At 37.4% G+C, this 22,899-nt stretch overlaps 1 protein-coding gene across 1 annotated transcript in view; it reads right to left on the reverse strand.

Annotated features, from left to right (window-relative positions):
• Positions 1 to 19,542, reverse strand: part of LOC133629759 (gamma-aminobutyric acid receptor subunit rho-3) — a 54,920-nt gene extending 35,378 nt beyond the window's left edge. Inside the window, exons 1-4 of the mRNA XM_062020733.1 lie at positions 19,415 to 19,542; positions 19,108 to 19,183; positions 10,172 to 10,262; positions 8,437 to 8,509 (exon numbers count right to left, since the gene is read on the reverse strand). The gene's annotated coding sequence lies outside the window, so the exon portion shown is untranslated. The remainder of the gene's footprint in view (positions 1 to 8,436; positions 8,510 to 10,171; positions 10,263 to 19,107; positions 19,184 to 19,414) is intronic.
• Positions 19,543 to 22,899: the final 3,357 nt, after the last annotated feature.

A 22,899-nucleotide genomic window follows, 5' to 3' on the forward strand; every position in this document is an offset into this window, starting at 1 on the left:
AGCAAATATTAACATTGCTGTATGTATACTTTTGACCCAGCACATTTTCAGTAGACTCATAATAAATTCATAAAAGAACCAAACTTCATGAATGTTTTTTGTGACCAAAAAGTATGTGCTCCAATCACTCTATCACTAAAAAAATAAGAGTTGTAGAATTTATCGGAAATTTAAGACAGCCATGACATGATGTTCTTTACAAGTGTATGTACACTGTAGGTGACTGTAGGTATTATAGGCCATAGGGCTACTGTATAGGACGACATAATATAGCAATTTAGGACATTGAATTACTGTATAGGACGACATAATATAGCAATATAGGACATAGAGTTACTGTATAGGACGACATGAGAGGATGAATTGAAGAACATCTTTGACTTGAGTGACTGACATCCACCAAGCTGGTGGACACTGTCCCACTTTATAAACAAACCCCTCTGGCATTTGAATGAACTGCAGACTGTAATAGTGTGTGTGTGTGTGTGTGTGTGTGTGTGTGTGTGTGTGTGTGTGTGTGTGTGTGTGTGTGTGTGTGTGTGTGCTCAACCAAACTCCACCCCATCCCCAGTCAGCGTGTGTGAAGTGTGAGCGTGCGTTGAAGTGCGTGAGCGTGCGGTGTGTTCTCTAAATAACCTGTTGATCCAGTCATGCTAACACGATCGGAGGGCGACAGACTCCACTCTTCCTCTTTTGGACACATTTCAGTGTAAGTGTGCCTCTGACTTTTATCACCTATTACTTCTCTCCCAGGATTTCTCATGTCTTCTTCATCCGCACTAAAACCTCAGACGTCTTACTTCTGTCACAAACTAATGGATCCTCTTGCTGGCATCTTATCCCTTGCGGAGACGAAGAGACATCTTCCTGACAGAATGAAGTCTCACTCGTCCGAGGAACCTACAGACCTTTCACTACGTATGATGTCTCACTCCTACTGGTTTTCAGATGTCAGTTGTGTCTCACTTCTCATTCTCACTTTCACTTTCTCAGATGTATTGATCGTATTTGGTGTATTAAGGTTTCACTTTCTCAGATGTATTGATCGTATTTGGTGTATTGAGGTTTCACTTTCTCAGATGTATTGATGGTATTTGGTGTATTGAGGTTTCACTTCTCATAAACCTTCTGACGTCTCACCACACACACTGTTGTGTCATGATGACATGTCACTGCAAACACACTTACTCAACACTCCCTAGGGATTTTCTGATCTTTCACTCTTAACAAACTTTCTGATGTTTCACCCCAACACACTTTCTGATGTTTCACTCCTAGCACACTTGCTGATGTTTCCCATTCTTCACAAACTTTTGATGTTTCTCTACACACATTTTCTGATATTTCACTCCTCAAACTTTAGTTTTTTTACTCCTTTGTCTTTATGATGTTTAATTTCAAAGACTCATATGTTTCACTCCTTACAAACTTTCTGATGATCCATTCCTAAACTTTCTGATGTTTCACTCCTTAAAATGTCCGATGATTCCCCTTCTTACCAAAATGTTGACGTTTTTTTATTTTCTTTTTTTCTTTTTCGAACATGAACACATTTACATCATAATACATCACACAATTTCATATCATTTCATTTACATCATGCCCGAAAAGGAGTAGGAAGAAGCAAAGCTTATTTAATCCTACCCCTTTCCCACTTCAAAGCATTTACAATTATATAAAATCATTTACTGACCTTTTTATATAATAAAATAACATCTATGAATTAGTATATACAACAGTTTGTAATATGTAATTAATTAATTCAGTCATTATTAACATACTGAGATGAAGAATATTTTCAATAAGGTTGGAAGTTTTTCTCATAATTCTTCTTCTTTGTACTTTGTAAGCACTATTAATTTAAACAACCTCTTAAACTGGATCATGTCAGTACAATGTTTAACTTCTTTACTTAATCCATTCCATAATTTAATTCCACATACTGTTATGCTAAAAGTTTTAAGTGTTGTACGTGCATATAAATGTTTTAAATTATTTTTTCCTCTAAGGTTATATTTCTCCTCTTTAGTTGAGAAGAAATGTTGTACATTCTTTGGTAGCAGGTTATAGTTTGCTTTGTACATAATTTTAGCTGTTTGCAATTTTACCTCAAACTTTCTAATGTTTCACTCCTCAAACCTTCTGATGTTTCACTCCTCAAACTTTCTAATATTTCACTTCTCAAACTTTAATTTTTTTACTCCTTTGTCTTTATGATGTTTCATTTCAGAGACTCAGATGTTTCACTCCTTACAAACTTTCTGATGATCCATCCCTAAACTTTCTGATCTTTCACTCTTTAAAATTTCCGATGATTCCCCTCCTTTACAAACTTTTGATGTTTCACCCCTCAAACTTTCTGATGTTTCACTCCTCAAACTTGCTGATGTTTCACTCCTCAAACTTTCTAATGTTTCACGCCTCAAACTTTCTAATGTTTCACTCCCAACACACTTGCTGATGTTTCACTCCCAACACACTTGCTGATGTTTCACTCCTCAAAGTTTCTGATGTTTCACTCCTCAAACTTTCTGATGTTTCACTCCTCAAACGTTATTTTTTTTTACTCCTATGTCTTTATGATGTTTCATTTCAGACTCTCAGATGTTTCACTCCTTACAAACTTTCTGATGATCCACCTTAAATTTTCTGATGTTTCGCTCCTCAAACTTTCTGATGATTCCCACTCTTCACAAATGTTTGATGTTTCTCTACACACAAGCTTTCTGATGTTTTGCTCATCAAACTTTCTAATGTTTCACTCCTCAAACGTTCTGATGTTTCATTCTTCAAACTTTCATTTTTTTACTCCTTTGTCTTTATGATGTTTCATTTCAGACTCTCCATCAGACTCTCAGATGTTTCACTCCTTACAAACTTTCTGATGATCCATCCCTAAACTGTCTGATATATACTCCTTAAACTGTCTGATATATACTCCTTATACTGTTTGATATATACTCCTTAAACTGTCTGATATATACTCATTAAACTTTCTGATGTTTTACTCCTCAAACATTCTGATGTTTCACTCAAACGTTCTGATGTTTCACTCAAACATTCTGATGTTTCACTCCTCAAACTTTCTGATGTTTCACTCCTCAAACGTTCTGATGTTTCACTTCTCAAACTTTCTGATGTTTCACTTCTCAAACGTTCTGATGTTTCACTCCTCAAATGTTCTGATGTTTCACTCCTCAAACGTTCTGATGTTTCACTCCTCAAACGTTCTGATGTTTCACTCCAACTTTCTGATGTTTCGCTCCTCCAACTTTCTGATGTCTCACTCCTCAAACTTTCTAATGTTTCACTCCTCAAACTTTCTGATGTTTCACTCCTTAAACTTTCATTTTTTTTACTCCTGTCTTTATGATGTTTCATGTCACAGACTCTCAAATGTTTCACTCCTTACAAACTTTCTGATGATCCACCCTAAATTTTCTGATGTTTCGCTCCTCAAACTTTCTGATGATTCCCACTCTTCACAAACTTTTGATGTTTCTCTACACACAAACTTTCTGATGTTTTGCTCATCAAACTTTCTAATGTTTCACTCCTCAAGCGTTCTGATGTTTCACTCCTCAAACGTTGTGATGTTTTACTCATCAAACATTCTGATGTTTCACTCCTCAAACGTTCTGACGTTTCACTCCTCAAACGTTCTGATGTTTCACTCCAACTTTCTGATGTTTCGCTCCTCCAACGTTCTGATGTCTCACTCCTCAAACTTTCTAATGTTTCACTCCTCAAACTTTCTGATGTTTCACTCCTTAAACTTTCATTTTTTTACTCCTGTCTTTATGATGTTTCATGTCACAGACTCTCAGATGTTTCACTCCTTACAAACTTTCTGATGATCCACCCTACATTTTCTGATGTTTCGCTCAAACTTTCTGATGATTCCCACTCATCACAAACTGTTGATGTTTCTCTACACACAAACTTTCTGATGTTTTGCTCATCAAACTTTCTAATGTTTCACTCCTCAAACTTTCTGATGTTTCATTCCTCAAACTTTCATTTTTTTACTCCTTTGTCTTTATGATGTTTCATTCCAGACTCTCAGATGTTTCACTCCTTACAAACTTTCTGATGATCCATCCCTAAACTGTCTGATATATACTCCTTAAACTGTCTGATATATACTCCTTAAACTGTCTGATATATACTCCTTAAACTGTCTGATATATACTCCTTAAACTGTGTGATATATACTCATTAAACTTTCTGATGTTTTACTCTTCAAACTTTCTGATGTTTCACTCCTCAAACGTTCTGATGTTTCACTCCTCAAACGTTCTGATGTTTCACTCCTCCAACTTTCTGATGTTTCGCTCCTCCAACGTTCTGATGTCTCACTCCTCAAACTTTCTAATGTTTCACTCCTCAAACTTTCTGATGTTTCACTCCTTAAACTTTCATTTTTTTACTCCTGTCTTTATGATGTTTCATGTCACAGACTCTCAGATGTTTCACTCCTTACAAACTTTCTGATGATCCACCCTACATTTTCTGATGTTTCGCTCCTCAAACTTTCTGATGATTCCCACTCTTCACAAACTTTTGATGTTTCTCTACACACAAACTTTCTGATGTTTTGCTCATCAAACTTTCTAATGTTTCACTCCTCAAACTTTCTGATGTTTCATTCCTCAAACTTTCATTTTTTTACTCCTTTGTCTTTATGATGTTTCATTCCAGACTCTCAGATGTTTCACTCCTTACAAACTTTCTGATGATCCATCCCTAAACTGTCTGATATACACTCCTTAAACTGTCTGATATATACTCATTAAACTTTCTGATGTTTTACTCCTCAAACGTTCTGATGTTTCACTCCTCAAACGTTCTGATGTTTCACTCCTCAAACGTTCTGATGTTTCACTCCTCAAACTTTCTGATGTTTCGCTCCTCCAACTTTCTGATGTTTCGCTCCTCCAACTTTCTGATGTCTCACTCCTCAAACTTTCTAATGTTTCACTCCTCAAACTTTCTGATGTTTCACTCCTTAAACTTTCATTTTTTTACTCCTGTCTTTATGATGTTTCACGTCACAGACTCTCAGATGTTTCACTCCTTACAAACTTTCTGATGATCCACCCTACATTTTCTGATGTTTCGCTTCTCAAACTTTCTGATGATTCCCACTCTTCACAAACTTTTGATGTTTCTCTACACACAAACTTTCTGATGTTTTGCTCATCAAACTTTCTAATGTTTCACTCCTCAAACTTTCTGATGTTTCATTCCTCAAACTTTCATTTTTTTACTCCTTTGTCTTTATAATGTTTCATTCCAGACTCTCAGTTTCACTCCTTACAAACTTTCTGATGATCCATCCCTAAACTGTCTGATATACACTCCTTAAACTGTCTGATATATACTCAATAAACTTTCTGATGTTTTACTCCTCAAACGTTCTGATGTTTCACTCCTCAAACGTTCTGATGTTTCACTCCTCAAACGTTCTGATGTTTCACTCATCAAACGTTCTGATGTTTCACTCCTCAAACGTTCTGATGTTTCCCTCCTCAAACGTTCTGATGATTCCCACTCTTCACAAACTTTTGATGTTTCTCTACACACAAACTTTTTGATGTTTTGCTCATTAAACTTTCTAATGTTTCACTCAAACTTTCTGATGTTTCACTCTTTAAACTTTCATTTTTTTACTCCTGTCTTTATGATGTTTCATGTCACAGACTCTCAGATGTTTCACTCCTTACAAACTTTCTGATGATCCACCCTAAATTTTCTGATGTTTCGCTCCTCAAACTTTCTGATGATTCCCACTCTTCACAAACTTTTGATGTTTCTCTACACACAAACTTTCTGATGTTTTGCTCATCAAACTTTCTAATGTTTCACTCCTCAAACTTTCTGATGTTTCATTCCTCAAACTTTCATTTTTTTACTCCTTTGTCTTTATGATGTTTCATTCCAGACTCTTAGATGTTTCACTCCTTACAAACTTTCTGATGATCCATCCCTAAACTGTCTGATATATACTCCTTAAACTGTCTGATATATACTCATTAAACTTTCTGATGTTTTACTCCTCAAACTTTCTGATGTTTCACTCAAACATTCTGATGTTTCACTCCTCAAACTTTCTGATGTTTCACTCATCAAACGTTCTGATGTTTCACTCCTCAAACGTTCTGATGTTTCACTCCTCAAACGTTCTGATGTTTCACTCCTCTAACTTTCTGATGTTTCGCTCCTCCAACGTTCTGATGTCTTACTCCTCAAACTTTCTAATGTTTCACTCCTCAAACTTTCTGATGTTTCACTCCTTAAACTTTCATTTTTTTACTCCTGTCTTTATGATGTTTCATGTCACAGACTCTCAGATGTTTCACTTCTTACAAACTTTCTGATGATCCACCCTACATTTTCTGATGTTTCGCTCCTCAAACTTTCTGATGATTCCCACTCTTCACAAACTTTTGATGTTTCTCTACACACAAACTTTCTGATGTTTTGCTCATCAAACTTTCTAATGTTTCACTCCTCAAACTTTCTGATGTTTCATTCCTCAAACTTTCATTTTTTTACTCCTTTGTCTTTATAATGTTTCATTCCAGACTCTCAGATGTTTCACTCCTTACAAACTTTCTGATGATCCATCCCTAAACTGTCTGATATATACTCCTTAAACTGTCTGATATATACTCCTTAAACTGTCTGATATATACTCCTTAAACTGTCTGATATATACTCATTAAACTTTCTGATGTTTTACTCCTCAAACGTTCTGATGTTTCACTCCTCAAACTTTGTGATGTTTCACTCCAACTTTCTGATGTTTTGCTCCTCCAACTTTCTGATGTCTCACTCCTCAAACTTTCTAATGTTTCACTCCTCAAACTTTCTGATGTTTCACTCCTCAAACTTTCTGATCTTTCACTCTTTAAACTTTTGGATGTTTTACTCTTCAAGCTTTTGGATGTTTTACTCCTCAAACATTCTTGTTTCCCTACTCAAATTTTCGGATGTTTCACTACTCAAACTTTTGGATATTTCACCCCTCAAACGGTCTGATGTTTTACTCTTCAAACTTTTTGATCTTTCACTCCTAACACACTTTCTGATGTTTCACTCCAAGCAGACTTCCTGTGATCTCACCCCTCACAAGGATTCTCAGACCTTGAACTATTTACATGTACTTCCTGAAGACTCTCTCTCTGGCAGTCTCATGCCTCCCAGAGACTTCCCGAAATCCCACTCCCTCAAACTTGTCGCAGCCAGGTTGGAAAGTGAATATTTTCGGTGAGAGTGATCAGAAGGTAAATTGAGGAGCTGGCTGTCACACTATTGATAACAAATCAATACATATCTGTCGCTGGCTGCCAGGACTAAGAGGAGGATGTGATTAGATGTCCTTCTGCTCTTTGATTGATCAGTGGCGGTCCTCATTCTTTCAGGAGTTAAAGTGATCAAGCAGCAGCTGATAGTGAGCGCTTGTCGTGTTATTCTTCGTGTTTTATCAGTGCGCTGCTTCTCAAAGGCTCTATCTGAGATGAAAAGACAACATGCTTTTTGGAGATGAAAAGATGCAGAGGAAAGACAGCGAGCGGTGATGAAAAGGGAGCTCGGAGAAAAACCCTCCTGGATCCAAACTGGGCTTTTCTCAAAGAGCTCTCGCACATGTTCCGTCACGTCATTCGTCCTCCTGTGTCATCGTCGGCCAGGAACTCTCTGTAATTATGGCTTCTTTTTCTTTTGTTCTTGTCGTGTGATGTCAGACCACAGAGAGGGATATAAACCTGCACACCCCAGCGAAGAAGAAGAATGGACTGAAGCCTGAAGTCCCACTTTGAGCGTGTGTGAGAAGCAAATAATGTCAGCGTTGTGCATCCGGGCCTGCTTCCTGCTCGCCATCAGCGTCGCCGCGTGGGACAAAACGCCAGGTGAGACACAAACGCGCCTTTGTCCCGAAGCCACAGTGATCCGTCCGCAGGGGGGTTCAGGTTCTAAAGACAGCACGGCGGATCTCATGGCTGAGGAGGACTTGTTCGGAAAGTGCAATTGTTAATTTGCTCTCTGCTTTTGCACTGCATTCCTAAAAACAGCACAGCGCTTCTGTTGACTCACGTTTTAGCAGTAGAATACTGGAAAACAGCCGTTAGGCACATTGTTTGCAGTAGACTACTAAAAACAGTAGAACAAGGGTCTTTTCAGAATATTTTTTACAGTAGGTCCTTAAAAAAGCCAAAACCTGTCAGGGCATCTGTTCCTACTATTGTGGGAGTAGATTCCAAAAAATAGCAGAGTGTTTTTGTCGTAAAGCAGCTATTTGAATGACGTTTTTGCAGTAGGTCCTTAGAAACAGTGCAGCTCTTCTTTCATATAGAAAAACTTTGAATAGTGTTTTTGTAGTATTTTCCTAAAAACAGCACAGCGCTTCTGTCATATAGAGGATCTTTGACTCACGTTTTTGCAGTAGAATACTGGAAAACAGCAGAGCACTCCTGTCAGGAGATCTTTCACTTCTTGAAGTAGATTCCTAAAAACAGCAGAATGCTCTTGTCATTTACAAGATCTTCGACTAGCATTTTTGCAGTAGGTTCTAAAAACAAAAGACTCTAACACAGGATCTTTGACTAGGTGGGGGTTATGGTATTTTTTTTTTAAAATTTTTGTCATAAAGAAATACAATCATGTGTGCTTACAGACTGTATCCCTGCAGACTGTATTGATCTATATTGATATATAATGTAAACATTTTGTTTTTTATGTTGATTTAATAAAATAAAAAAATAAAATATATGTACCGTAATTTCCGGACTATAAGCCGCTACTTTTTCCCCTCGTTCTGGTCCCTGCGGCTTATACAAGGGTGCGGCTTATTTACGGCCTGTTCTTCTCCGACACCGACGAAGAGGATTTCGGTGGTTTTAGTACGCAGGAGGAAGACGATGACACAATGATTAAAGACTGACTTTTCATATACCGGTAGGCTGGTTATTTTGATAACGTACAGGCGAGCACTTTGTATTACTTTGCACCGTTGTATTATTTGTACTCTGCATGAATGCTGTTCGCCATGTCAAAGATGTGAAAGTTTGATTGAATGATTGAAAGATTTATTGTTAATAAACGGGACGCTTTGCGTTCCCAAACAGTCATCTCTGTCCCGACAATCCCCTCCGTGGTAGCAGGAACCCCTATATACTACGGTAATTACACATCAAAACCCTGCGGCTTATAGTCGGGTGCGGCTTATATATGGAGCAATCTGTATTTTCCCCTAAATTTAGCTGGTGCGGCTTATAGTCAGGTACGGCTTATAGTCCGGAAATTACGGTGTGTGTATATATATATATATAAATATATATATATATATATAAATATATATATATTTTATATATATATATATTTTTTATTTATTTCTTGTGCGGCCCGGTACCAATCGGTCCACGGACCGGTACCGGGCCGTGGCCCGGTGATTGGCATACTTGCCAACCCTCTCGTTTTTAGCGGGAGAATCCCGATATTCAGCGCCTCTCCCGACAACCTCCCGACAGAGATTTTCTCCCGACAAACTCCCGGTATTCAGCCGGAGCTGGAGGCCACGCCCCAAAAAAAAAAGTCTGCCGCAACTGCGATTGGACCTGACCAGCCTCCGGGTACAAGTACTGGAGTACCAATTGCTTGCCAGGGAAGATCTTCCCCAGGAAGCAAGGATTGACCGGTTTTGGGCCATGCTAGGGAGAGATGGAAGATTCCACACTCTCGTGCATTTGATGAAAGCACTTTTGTGCGTGCCACACAGCAATGCATCATCAGAGAGGGCGTTCAGCATGGTTACAAAAATAGTGACAGAGAATAGAAAGAGGATGGACAATTCAACCCTTTACAAAGCATTGTACTTTCAAGTACAACAATGAGTAGATGAGTGTTGTGTGTGTGTATATGTGTAAATAAATGAACACTAAAATTCAAGTATTTCTTTTATTTATATAATAAAATCAATATATATATATATATATATATATATATATATATATATATATATATATATATATATATATATATATATATATATATATATATATATATATATATATGTAACGGTGTAGAAACAGACGTTCATTATGCTTGATTAAATTATGAATGAAGTGTTGCAACAGTGCCTGTTGCTGGCGAGAAGTGGTATGTACTTTACCTGCGGGAAGTGCTCAGAACTGTGACGCCTTCCAATTGATAATCCCGTGACCCAAGTGGACTCACAGTCTCACAATTTGCACTGTTTTGCACTGTAATAAAAGAAATTCATAATCCACCTGGTGCCAGTGATATGTTGAAGCAACAGCAGTGTGGAGCTGCATTTTGCCACATACAGTTGTGGACCGTCACATATATATATATATATATATATATATATATATATATATATATATATATATATATATATATATATATATATATATATATATATATATAGCTAGAATTCACTGAAAGTCAAGTATTATATATATATATATATATATATATATATGAAATACTTGAGTTGGTGAATTCTAGCTGTAAATATACTCTCCTCTTAACCATAGTAGAAACAATAGTTATATGCGCAACCCCTAGAGGGACAAGAGGTAGAAAATGGATGAATGGATGCACACTGTAGGGTCTTTGACTGGTGTTTTTGCCTTACTGTAGGATCTTTGAGTGGTGTTTTTCCCATACATTCCTAAAAACAGCAGCATCCTTTTGTCATTTTAGACCATATTTGACTATTGTTTTTGCAGTAGATTGATAAAAAACAACAACAACTAAAGCACTACTCACATACACTGTAAGATCTTTGACCGGTGTTTTTGTTGTATATTCCTAAAAACAGCAGCATCTTTCTGTCATTTTAAACCATATTTGACTATTGTTTTTGCTTTAGATTGATGAAAAAACAACAGTAAAGCACTCTTGTCATATATACCGTAGGATCTTTCACTGGTGTTTTTCCCGTACAGCAGAGTCTTTGAATGGTGTTTTTGTTGTACTGTAGATTCCTAAAAACAGCAGCATCCTTCTGTCACATGAGGCCATATTTGACTATTGTTTCTGCAGTAGATTGATTAAAAAACAGTAAAGCACTACTCATATATACTGTAGGATCTTTGACTGGTGTTTTGTCATATATGCAACCCCGAGATGGACAAGAGGTAGAAAATGGATGGATGGATGCACACTGTAGGGCAGGGGTCACCAACGCGGTGCCCGCGGGCACCAGGTAGCCCGTAAGGACCAGATGTGTAGCCTGCTGGCCTGTTCTAAAAATAGCTCAAATAGCAGCACTTACCAGTGAGCTGCCTCTATTTTTTTAAATTTTTTTATTTACTAGCAAGCTGGTCTCGCTTTGCTCGACATTTTTAATTCCAAGAGAGACAAAACTCAAATAGAATTTGAAAATCCAAGAAAATATTTTAAAGACTTGGTCTTCACTTGTTTAAATAAATTCATTTATTTTTTTACTTTGCTTCTTATAACTTTCAGAAAGACAATTTTGGAGAAAAAATACAACCTTAAAAATGATTTTAGGATTTTTAAACACATATACCTTTTTACCTTTTAAATTCCTTCCTCTTTTTTCCTGACAATTTAAATCAATGTTCAAGTAAACTTATTGTTTTTATTGTAAAGAATAATCAATAAATTTTAATTAAATTCTTCATTTTAGCTTCTGTTTTTTCGACGAATAATATTTGTGAAATATTTCTTCAAACTTATTATGATTAAAATTCAAAAAAAATTATTCTGGCAAATCTAGAAAATCTGTAGAATCACATTTAAATCTTATTTCAAAGTCTTTTGAATTTCTTTTAAAATTTTTGTTTTGTAAAATCTAGAAGAAATAATGATTTGTCTTTGTTAGAAATACAGCTTGGTCCAATTTTTTATTCTAACAAAGTGTAGATTGGATTTTAACCTATTTAAAACATGTCATCAAAATCCTAAAATGAATCTTAATCAGGAAAAATTACTAATGATGTTCCATAAATTATTTTTTTAATTTTTTCAAAAAGATTTGAATTAGCTAGTTTTTCTCTTCTTTTTTTCGGTTGAATTTTGAATTTTAAAGAGTCGAAATTGAAGATAAACGGTTTCAAAATTTAATTGTCATTTTTTTCGTGTTTTCTCCTCTTTTAAACCGTTCAATTAAGTGTAAATATCATTAATTATTAATAATAACATAGAGTTAAAGGTAAATTGAGCAAATTGGCTATTTCTGGCAATTTATTTAAGTGTGTATCAAACTGGTAGCCCTTCGCATTAATCAGTACCCAAGAAGTAGCTCTTGGTTTCAAAAAGGTTGGTGACCCCTGTTGTAGGGTCTTTGACTGGTGTTTTTGCCGTACAGTAGGATCTTTGACTGGTGTTTTTGCCATACATTCCTAAAAACAGCAGCATCCTTTTGTCATTTTAGACCATATTTGACTATTGTTTTTGCAGTAAATTGCAAAAAACAACAACTTAAGCACTACTAATATACACTGTAAGATCTTTGACCAATGTTTTTGCCGGACTGTAGGATCTTTGACTGGTGTTTTTGCCGTACATTCCTAAAAACAGCAGCATCCTTCTGTCATGTTAGACCATATTTGACTATTGTTTTGGCAGCAGATTAAATACAAAAAAACTAAAACACTAGTCATATATACTGTAGGATCTTTGACCGATGTTTTTGCTGGACTGTAGGATCTTTGACTGGTGTTTTTGCTGTATTCTAGGATCTTTGACTGGTGTTTTTGCCATATATTCTTAAAAACAGCAGCATCCTTTTGTCATTTTAGACCATATTTGACTATTGTTTTTGCAGTAAATCGCAAAAAAAACAAAAACAACTAAAGCACTACTAATATACACTGTAAGATCTTTGACCAATGTTTTTGCCGGACAGTAGGATCTTTGACTGGTGTTTTTGCCGTATATTCCTAAAAACAGCAGCATCCTTCTGTCATTTTAGACCATATTTGACTATTGTTTTTGCAGCAGATTAAATACAAAAAAACTAAAGCACTAGTCATATATACTGTAGGATCTTTGACCGATGTTTTTGCTGGACTGTAGGATCTTTGACTGGTGTTTTTGCTGTATTCTAGGATCTTTGACTGGTGTTTTTGCCATATATTCCTAAAAACAGCAACATCCTTTTGTCATTTTAGACCATATTTGACTATTGTTTTTGCAGTAAATCGCAAAAAAAACAAAAACAACTAAAGCACTACTAATATACACTGCAAGATCTTTGACCAATGTTTTTGCCGGACTGTAGGATCTTTGACCGGTGTTTTTGCCGTATATTCCTAAAAACAGCAGCATCCTTCTGTCATTTTAGACCATATTTGACTATTGTTTTTGCAGCAGATTAAATACAAAAAAACTAAAGCACTAGTCATATATACTGTAGGATCTTTGACCGATGTTTTTGCTGGACTGCAGGATCTTTGACTGGTGTTTTTGCTGTACTCTAGGATCTTTGACTGGTGTTTTTGCCATACATTCCTAAAAACAGCAGCATCCTTTTGTCACTTTAGACCATATTTGACTATTGTTTTTGCAGTAAATCGCAAAAAAAACCCAAAAGCAACTAAAGCACTACTAATATACACTGTAAGATCTTTGACCAATGTTTTTGCCGGACTGTAGGATCTTTGACCGGTGTTTTTGCCGTACATTCCTAAAAACAGCAGCATCCTTCTGTCATTTTAGACCATATTTGACTATTGTTTTTGCAGCAGATTAAATACAAAAAAAACAAAGCACTAGTCATATATACTGTAGGATCTTTGACCGATGTTTTTGCTGGACTGTAGGATCTTTGACTGGTGTTTTTGCTGTACTCTAGGATCTTTGACTGGTGTTTTTGCCATATATTCCTAAAAACAGCAGCATCCTTTTGTCATTTTAGACCATATTTGACTATTGTTTTTGCAGTAAATCGCAAAAAAAAACAAAAACAACTAAAGCACTACTAATATACACTGTAAGATCTTTGACCAATGTTTTTGCCGGACTGTAGGATCTTTGACTGGTGTTTTTGCCGTATATTCCTAAAAACAGCAGCATCCTTCTGTCATTTTAGACCATATTTGACTATTGTTTTTGCAGCAGATTAAATACAAAAAAACTAAAGCACTAGTCATATATACTGTAGGATCTTTGACCGATGTTTTTGCTGGACTGTAGGATCTTTGACTGGTGTTTTTGCTGTACTCTAGGATCTTTGACTGGTGTTTTTGCCATATATTCCTAAAAACAGCAGCATCCTTTTGTCATTTTAGACCATATTTGACTATTGTTTTTGCAGTAAATCGCAAAAAAAACAAAAGCAACTAAAGCACTACTAATATACACCGTAAGATCTTTGACCAATGTTTTTACCGGACTGTAGGATCTTTGACCAGTGTTTTTGCCGTACATTCCTAAAAACAGCAGCATCCTTCCGTCATTTTAGACCATATTTGACTATTGTTTTTGCAGCAGATTAAATACAAAAAAACCAAAGCACTAGTCATGTATACTGTAGGATCTTTGACCAATGTTTGTGCTGGACTGTAGGATCTTTGAGTGGTGTTTTTGCCATACATTCCTAAAAACAGCAGCATCCTTTTGTCATTTTAGACCATATTTGACTATTGTTTTTGCAGTAGATTAATTAAAAAAACTAAAGCACCACTCATATATACTGTAGGATCTTTGACAAATGTTTTGCCGGACTGTAGGATCTTTGAACTGTGTTTTTGCCGTATATTCCTAAAAAACAGAAGCATCATTCTGTCATATTAGACTATTGTTTTTGCAGTAAGTCTTTAAAAACAGCAAAAAAACCTATCAGAGGAATCTTTATCTAGCGATTTTGGAGTACATTCCGGAAAACAGAAGAGCATTCCTGTCATGATAGAGAATCTTTGACTGGTGTTTTTGCAGTAGCTTCCTAAAAACAGCAGAACACATGTGATGCATTTTAAAGTACTTGAATGTTGACTTTTCACGGTAAGGGTGGCTTTGAAGGGTTAACTTAATTGCAGATATTTCCAAACATTCTACTTGCTGCCTCAGTTTGTGTTTTTTTTTAAAAGGACGGGAGTGTTTAAGAGTTGCTTCACTTTCCTTCATTCCAAAAGGAAAAAGTCTCCACTGTCAGGGGGAAAACTCAACTACACTTAACTTGCAGATTTGGAAAATGACGTCACTTTTTCTAGAACTTTCCACATGGCTGCACTTCGAACACACATGCTGACCTCCTGTCCTTTCTCCCAGACATGGCAGCACGAGCCTGTTAAGACAAGACTCGGGGCTAAAAAATGTGCCGCAGGGCCTTGGTGAGCCTTGACCCCAAATGTTGCGTGCACCTCGGGGAAGGTAATGAGGTCACATGTTCACCCTGAGACGTGAGCCTATAGTCGCACAATATCGGGATGTGATTGCCAAGCGTAATCCACGCGCAGGTGAGCACGCCGCATGTTGTTTTCATTTCAACACTGAACAGGTGCGAGTCAGGGCCATGACTCACTGCTCTCATTCTGTCTCTGCTGAAATTCAAGAGAAGGAATGACAGGAACGTCCGTCTGGTGAGTTCGCGGAAGCCCCAGGAAAGTCTGGAATAGTCCGTTTTTCATTTCAGCATCTCGAGAGAAGCGCCCCAAAGGGACATACCAGGACGTTTAAAAAGTGGGAAATGACAGACTGGTTGTCCTACAAGAAGTCATTTGCAACCAGAAAGTACGAGGGTGTTGTCACATTTCTTAAGTACTACAGCCTCACTTCCTCTTTGATTGTGACATGAACAAAGCAGCGTCATCACCATGGTAACATGCCTGTGACGTCTTGGAGGAGGAAGCGTCACCTCACAATTTAGTGTAACAACACTGTCATTGTGGAAGCTGAAGCCTCGATTCATGCTGCGCTCGCTGTCTCCCTCTAGTGGCCGAAGGGTGACACAGCTGCTACAGCAGCTGCAAACCTTTCGCACCAAGCAAGTACGGCCTCCAAAATGCTTTTAATTTTTGAGGACAGGAAAATATATTTTGCAAACACTGACATTATTTTATAAAAAAAAATTAAACTCAAGCGAAAAAAGTTTTGAGCAAATATATATGTATTTTGTGCACGACAGACTGTTTGCTTTATCCATATTAACAGTCAATATTTACTGATTTCTAACCAGTCAGACAGATGCGCTCTGTCGTGCCCTATGGAAGTTAGCTTGCGTCTTTTTTAAGAAAGCTTTTTTTTTGGACATTGCATTGATGTATTTACATTTTTTTAGCGTTTGAATTTTGTGAACTGAATTTTTTCACATCAAATTATGCTGACATTTTAATTGAAAAAATGTTAGCAAAATACGCGTGTTTAAAAATTCAGTGTTTATTTTAGGGATGATGTTCGAAATCGGTTCTCCCGGTTGTTCGATAAGAAAAGAACCGATTCCATGGAACCGAATCCCTTTTTGAGAACCGGTTCTCATTATCGAGGCCACTATAGTAAAGAAAAAGAGTTGGTTCTTTATTGGAATCCCTGGGAACAAATCTCTTCCCACGTACAGGAAATGCCCTGTGGGATCTGCAATGTTATGCCCATTTGATTGTAGACTCTTACTGACACCTTGTGGCGATATGAAAATACTAAGCATCATTAGTTTGGGCACTTCCGGGTTGAGACAATTGAGAAGTAGACAAGTTGTGTTAGCTCTTACAAGCCTTGGAAAAGATAAGTCTGTAAGTAAACTGTTTAACTTGTTTATGTAACTCAATATTAAGGTGGAAAGTGGTTAAATTTAATACTAAGATGTTTATTGAAAAACGATTTTTGTGCACTGTTTCAATGGATGTTTTGAGGACTTAAAATGGCTGCCAGTCGTGTATTTCCACCATCGAAATAGTTTCAACACTCAGAAGTATTTGTTTGATAGTACTGTATATTTGTGTGAAGCTAATATTTACATATTGTGTATTACATTTCAGTATGTTAATTGAATCACATAGCTTATACATTTGTCATTGTGTGTATTTCAGTTTAAAAAAAATAAAAAATAACAGTCCAGTGCAAGACAAAAGTAAAGATAGGAAAAGACAAAGCAAGATCAACAACAATAAAGAGCCTAAATGGATTAATGTGCTTTGGATTGTTTGTTAGCTGTCTGCCAAGCTGTATAACCTCAACACGCATAGTGAGGGCAGAACAGGCAATATGCAATTATTGCCAGGCTTCGCTCTCATGTAAGGGGGGAAGAATTGTTGATTGATGACTGTGGTGTTCTTAGTGTCATAGTGTGTGTAGTTAGTATGTTCCAATAGCAGCAGAAGTGCACTTTTTGGAGAGCTGTATTATTTTCAGTTTTGTGCCCAAGGGACTGATTTTATTTAACACTATATTATTATTTATACACCTATAGTGATCACAGAGACAGGTTGTTGTTGTGTTACTGTATATACAGTATTTGTCTTTCTGAAAAATCCCACTTAATATACTTTGGGTAACAACAGTCAATATACACATATATATATATATATATATATATATATATATATATATATATATATATATATATATATATATATATATATTTTTTTTTATGGTGGGTAACAGTCTATATATATTTTTTTTATTATAAAATAAAAGTGAGCTTTCGTTAAACCAAATATTGTGTTTTTTTCCATATGCAACAACCTATCTGGATTCGATAAGAGAATCAATAAGGAATCGGTTTGATAAGAGGATTCGATAATGGGCTCGAACTCGATAATTTCTTATCAAACATCATCCTATTTTTAAATATAGTGAACTACTTTATACTCTAACGAACCTAAATTGTCCAGCATTCTGGTTAACTGTTTTTTTTTCTTTCCCTGTCATATGACTTTAAATATGCAGTAAATTTCAGCAATAAGGTTTTTAGGATACCTACATGTTATGTATTACATTTTGTAAGAATTATTTAGTCATTAAATATTTTTTATTAACTGTAGAGACCGTGATTCTCCTTATAAAGGAAGGAAAATGATTTTAAAGTTATTATTTAATAGTTAAGTAGTTTATGGAGAAATAATATATGATGGTTGCATTATTAGTTCGTTTTTAGATCAAATGTAATGGTGTAATACAACAATCAGTTTTGCAAACTCACTAGACGAGGTAGTTATTAATATGTGTAGTCTCAGAAACACGCTGGAGACAATCCAGATGTTTCAAAAAGAGAAGTCTTCATGGTCGTTCTTTTTGGAATCCATACAGTAACACAGACCTGGGCAAATTAAGGCCCGGGGGCCACATGCGGCCCATTAAGCTTTTCAATCTGTCCCGCCGGACATTCCCAAATAATTTTTTAATTATGATGTGCAGCGATGTTTTCAAATGACCGTAAGTCTGACTCTTGAACTATACAAAGTATTTCAATGGTTGGAATCTGCACTTTTGCACGATATACTAGTTACTATGGTAATCTAATTAGTTACTATGGTAATCTAATTAGTTACTATGGTAATCTAAGTCACAGCAGCTCAGACCAGGCACCAAGCAGTGTGGGTGGGGAGCGTTTTCACAGAGTGTCAGCCTGAAATGCGGGTGTCAGGGACAGACGCGGAAGGAGATTTTTACAACAATGTTTTTAAGCTTAGTGATCCATCAGATTGTAGGTGGGGTTTTTTTTTACCCTTTGCGTTCATATTTCTGTGTTTGTTGCATTTTTGTTGCCTTTTGCTTGATTGTAAAATATGTGGATGGAGAGGGGTGTGACGTTCATATGCTGTCAATATTCAATGTTTTATCGTTCATAGTTAATATTGTAAAACCCACATCCTTTTTTTTCATGTACATTCTAGGTGTCTCATTCAGTAAAAAAATTAAAACTTCCATTCCGTTTTTTAAGGCGGTCTGTCATAATGTTTTTAACATTCAATCAGACATTATTGTGAGGTTTTTTGTTAGTGTTCCTGAAAATCAGATATACCAGCCCCCAGACACAAGTTTTTCTCTAAATATATATTCCCCTATTTTGGAATAGTTGCAATCAAGACAATAAATTAATCCCAACAGCAGTAGTCTCAGCACTTTGCTTATATATATAAACAGGTAAAATAAATGCTTTCAGATGATCGGCCAAACCTGCACGTTGTTTCTATTTCTTTTTGCTCTGTTGTCCTTTTAATTGTCTTGAAAGTCCATTTCCTTCTTGATTGTCCTAAAAGCAATAGCAGAGCAAACGTAAACACAAGATCACATTAACAGTGATTTAAAAGTAAACATTTTTAGTGAAACAAAAATGTACATAGCTTATACAAACTAATATTATTTAAAATGTACAAATAGTTAAAAAATCGACTATTAGTCACACATTAATAAAATATATAATGAAACATGTGTCAAGCTATTTTGGTGTAAAAATGTAAAGAAAATTATGTAAAGCTTTTACACGTCGAAAAAAGCTCCATGCATGAAGGTGCCTGCAGTGGCCGAATATGAGGGTCTGTCTCGGGGCAAAGAGAGGAGCAAAGAGCCTGGAGGTCGCTCGACATTACGATAGCCAAGGTCTCCTATTTTAAAATGGAGACCTTACACATACTTATATCACTACTGTCACTTCAGCTTTGCACTTCTGGTTTAGGATGTTTTAAATGAATAAATAAAGCTATACTGACATTTTAAAGTCGTTTGTCGAACTCCGTATAATGCCGCCATGTTGAAAATAGTTTTCCAGTGCAATCTCATTGGAGACAATCAGCCAATCAGAGCGCACGTATCCAGTTCTCTGATTGGTTGCCTTTTTTGACACAAATATAACGGTGTGTCAAAACCTGCGCAAGCGCAGAACAGAAATCTGAGCAAGTGCAGAAAAAAAACAGGTGAACGCGCAAAGGGGTGAAGTTGCGATGGGGGAACAGAGGGGGTGCAAGAGAGCGCCTCGGTCTGACTGCAGAAAGCATTAAAAGCAAACATGACAACACTTTTATTGTGCACATGATACACGTATCTTCACTCAAACATTTACATTTTTATTTTTTTTTTTTACAAAATATGTCTGTGCTTGCAAAATATATTTTTCTGTCCTCAAAATGACGACAAATTTTACGGCATAGATGGTATTCAGAGGCACTGCATAGGACGATGGTACTTAATCAAATAAATAAATACGATATTTTTGAAGTGGTAATTTAGCTTGGAATATGTGGCATCTATCTCTGCCGATGAAGGCACATTCTAAAAATATATTTTAAAAATGTATTTAAAGAAAAACATAAAAAGTGGCATAAAAGAGCAAACGTGTAATGTAACCATGTTGAAATGTTGAAGCTAATGACACAAAGCTGACATGCAGGCTATTGTTTCTTTTTTTAAATGTATACTAATTGTTTTGAGAGTGAAATATGACAATATGGCCGCCGCATCGCTTTATATTAGGATAGGATTGGGTAGGATAGACTTTATTTATCCCACAATGAGGAAATTATGTGCATACAAAAAGTCAACAAAAAATAAGGTGAAAAAACACATGAAAATAAGAGGGAAACATTAAAAAACATAAAAGACAATAAAAGAGCACAGAGCTGATGCAACCAGCTGCCACTTCAGCGGCGCCATTTCTACAAAAACAAAAAAACAAGCAATAAATGATACACATTGCGCACGCAAAAGACCCAACAAAGCAACCAGGAGAGCCGACTCCATCCAAGGCTACCCTCAGCCAATCTGTCCAGGGAGACCAAAGTGTCCGATACAAGCTTATTCTCCGCAGCCCTGTCTCTTCCTCCACATCTCCTCCGGTCTCTACACGCGAACTCTGTTGTGGCAGAACCAGCAGCTGGTAAACATGACCAGGCCACCCTCCCCACTGGGGAAAATCCAAAAGTCCACAAAAAAGGTCCAAAAAGCAGCGCAGAATTCACGAGCGTGCCACCCCTTGTCACGCAGTCTTGAAGGGGCCCCAAACTAAAAGGCAAACAACCCATGACCACAAGAGGGAAACATCAAAAACACAGAGGGAAACATCAAAAACACAAGAGTGCAGAGCTCCTGCAACCAGCAGCCACTACAGCGGCACCACTCTACGGCCCTCGGTGGACAAGGTTTAGACACCCCCGTTTTAGCTTCAATAGGACCCTGGGCGGAACCATTTTTTGGCGCCTAAATTCACAAACGTAAGTGGAGCATAGGGTTTCACGATGTATAGGATATCAATTTGACCGACGATAGCACTTTTAATACTCTCGTCATATTGCGTTGATGACGCAATCTAGCTATCTTGAAAATTTGACTCAACACACTCTCACGTCCCTCCACATAGAAAAGCAACCTCTAAGGGCTAGAATGGGGGCAAATGGAGGACGAGGACACACTACACACCGTAGGAAAGGGCTATTCAACTGGTGGCCCGGGGGAATGACAACATACCCCCCCTCCCACAGTTCAGTTCATTTTTGCAGCAAATTCCTAAAACCACTAAACTGCTCCTGCTCAAACGTGTTTCTCCAAGTACCACCTCAGAAAACCCTTGGCCCTTCAACTACCACCATCGTGATCAACATGAAAATACAGCAGTAGAGATTCTTTGGTGTACCGCAGTTTGAGAATCACTGGTATAAAGGAACTTGGACCACTGTAAACACATTCACCGATCTTTGCATTGACATTTGAACCTCGCTAGCAACCATTGAACACTGGTCAGAACTGAGGCCTTCCTCAAGGTACCCCTTTTAGTCCTCTCCTTTTTGGTATTTACACATTTTCCCCTAATGTGTTTTATGTAACTAAGGTGTTTCCGGAGATTGTTTAGTTAAAGTTAAAGTACCAATGATAGTCACACACACACTAGGTGTGGCGAAATTATTCTCTGCATTTGACCCATCACCCTTGATCACCCTCTGGGAGGTGAGGTGAGCAGTGAACAGCAGCAGTGGCTGCGCCCGGGAATCATTTTTGGTGATATAACGCCCAATTCCAACCCTTGATGCTGAGTGCCAAGCAGGGAGGTAATGGGTCCCATTTTTAGAGTCTTTGGTACGACTCGGCCGGGGTTTACTTCAGATGCGGTTGGTAGTCCTTTGTTCAACTTCTTTTGTTATACCAGTGGCGTTCCTCAAGGTTCTATTTGAGATCCTCTCTTGGGTTATTCAAGAACCGCAAGTTGAGGTCAATAAACATTCAAACACCATCAATGAAATTAACTTTAACTCACTTTTAAGCCGAAAGTCCTTAAAAACTACATGTCTACCGCAGGTTCTTCGGAATATCCAAAATGAGACTAACAGTCAAGGTATAAGTCCTGGACCTCAGAACAATTTAGTGGAATATCCCAGCCGTAGGAGGATATGCTAACCGCTAAGCTAGAGCTCTTGAATGTAAACATAGGTGGACGGATTGATACCAGTATAGATACCAAGTATCATATCAGAATATGGTCGATCCTACAGTAGTTAAATTGATTTATTGTTTACCAACTCAGGAAATAGAAGCACCTCTGCTGTGACTGAGTAACAATCAGACCCCTTTGCCTCAGGTTACGCCTCTATGAGGTGTCCAGAAGAGACAAACTATCATGAACACAAAACTTCTGTCTTTCAGATGTCACCGTGACTTGTCTGGTCTCAACGGAGTGCCTCCTTCCCTGCAGCTTCCCGCCCGCCGCCCAGGAGAGCGTCAGCTGGTTCCGGCAGGACGTGGCGGTCTTCAGCTTCCGGCGAGGAGAGGACGGAGACAACATTGAAAGCCAAGCGCTCGCCGGCCGGGTCGCCGTGGTTGGCAAATTTATCTCAGGAGGCAACGCCACCTTGGTCCTGAAGGAGGCGGTACTTAAAGACCGCGGCACGTACAGGTGTCACGTGCGCACCTCCGAGGGGGAACACAACGCCAAGGTGGTCTTGAAGGTGGAAGGTAGGTTTGATGTCCTCATGCTCACATATC

Source organism: Entelurus aequoreus, linkage group LG15, assembly GCF_033978785.1.
Source record: "Entelurus aequoreus isolate RoL-2023_Sb linkage group LG15, RoL_Eaeq_v1.1, whole genome shotgun sequence".
In the NCBI taxonomy this organism is placed as follows: domain Eukaryota; kingdom Metazoa; phylum Chordata; class Actinopteri; order Syngnathiformes; family Syngnathidae; genus Entelurus; species Entelurus aequoreus.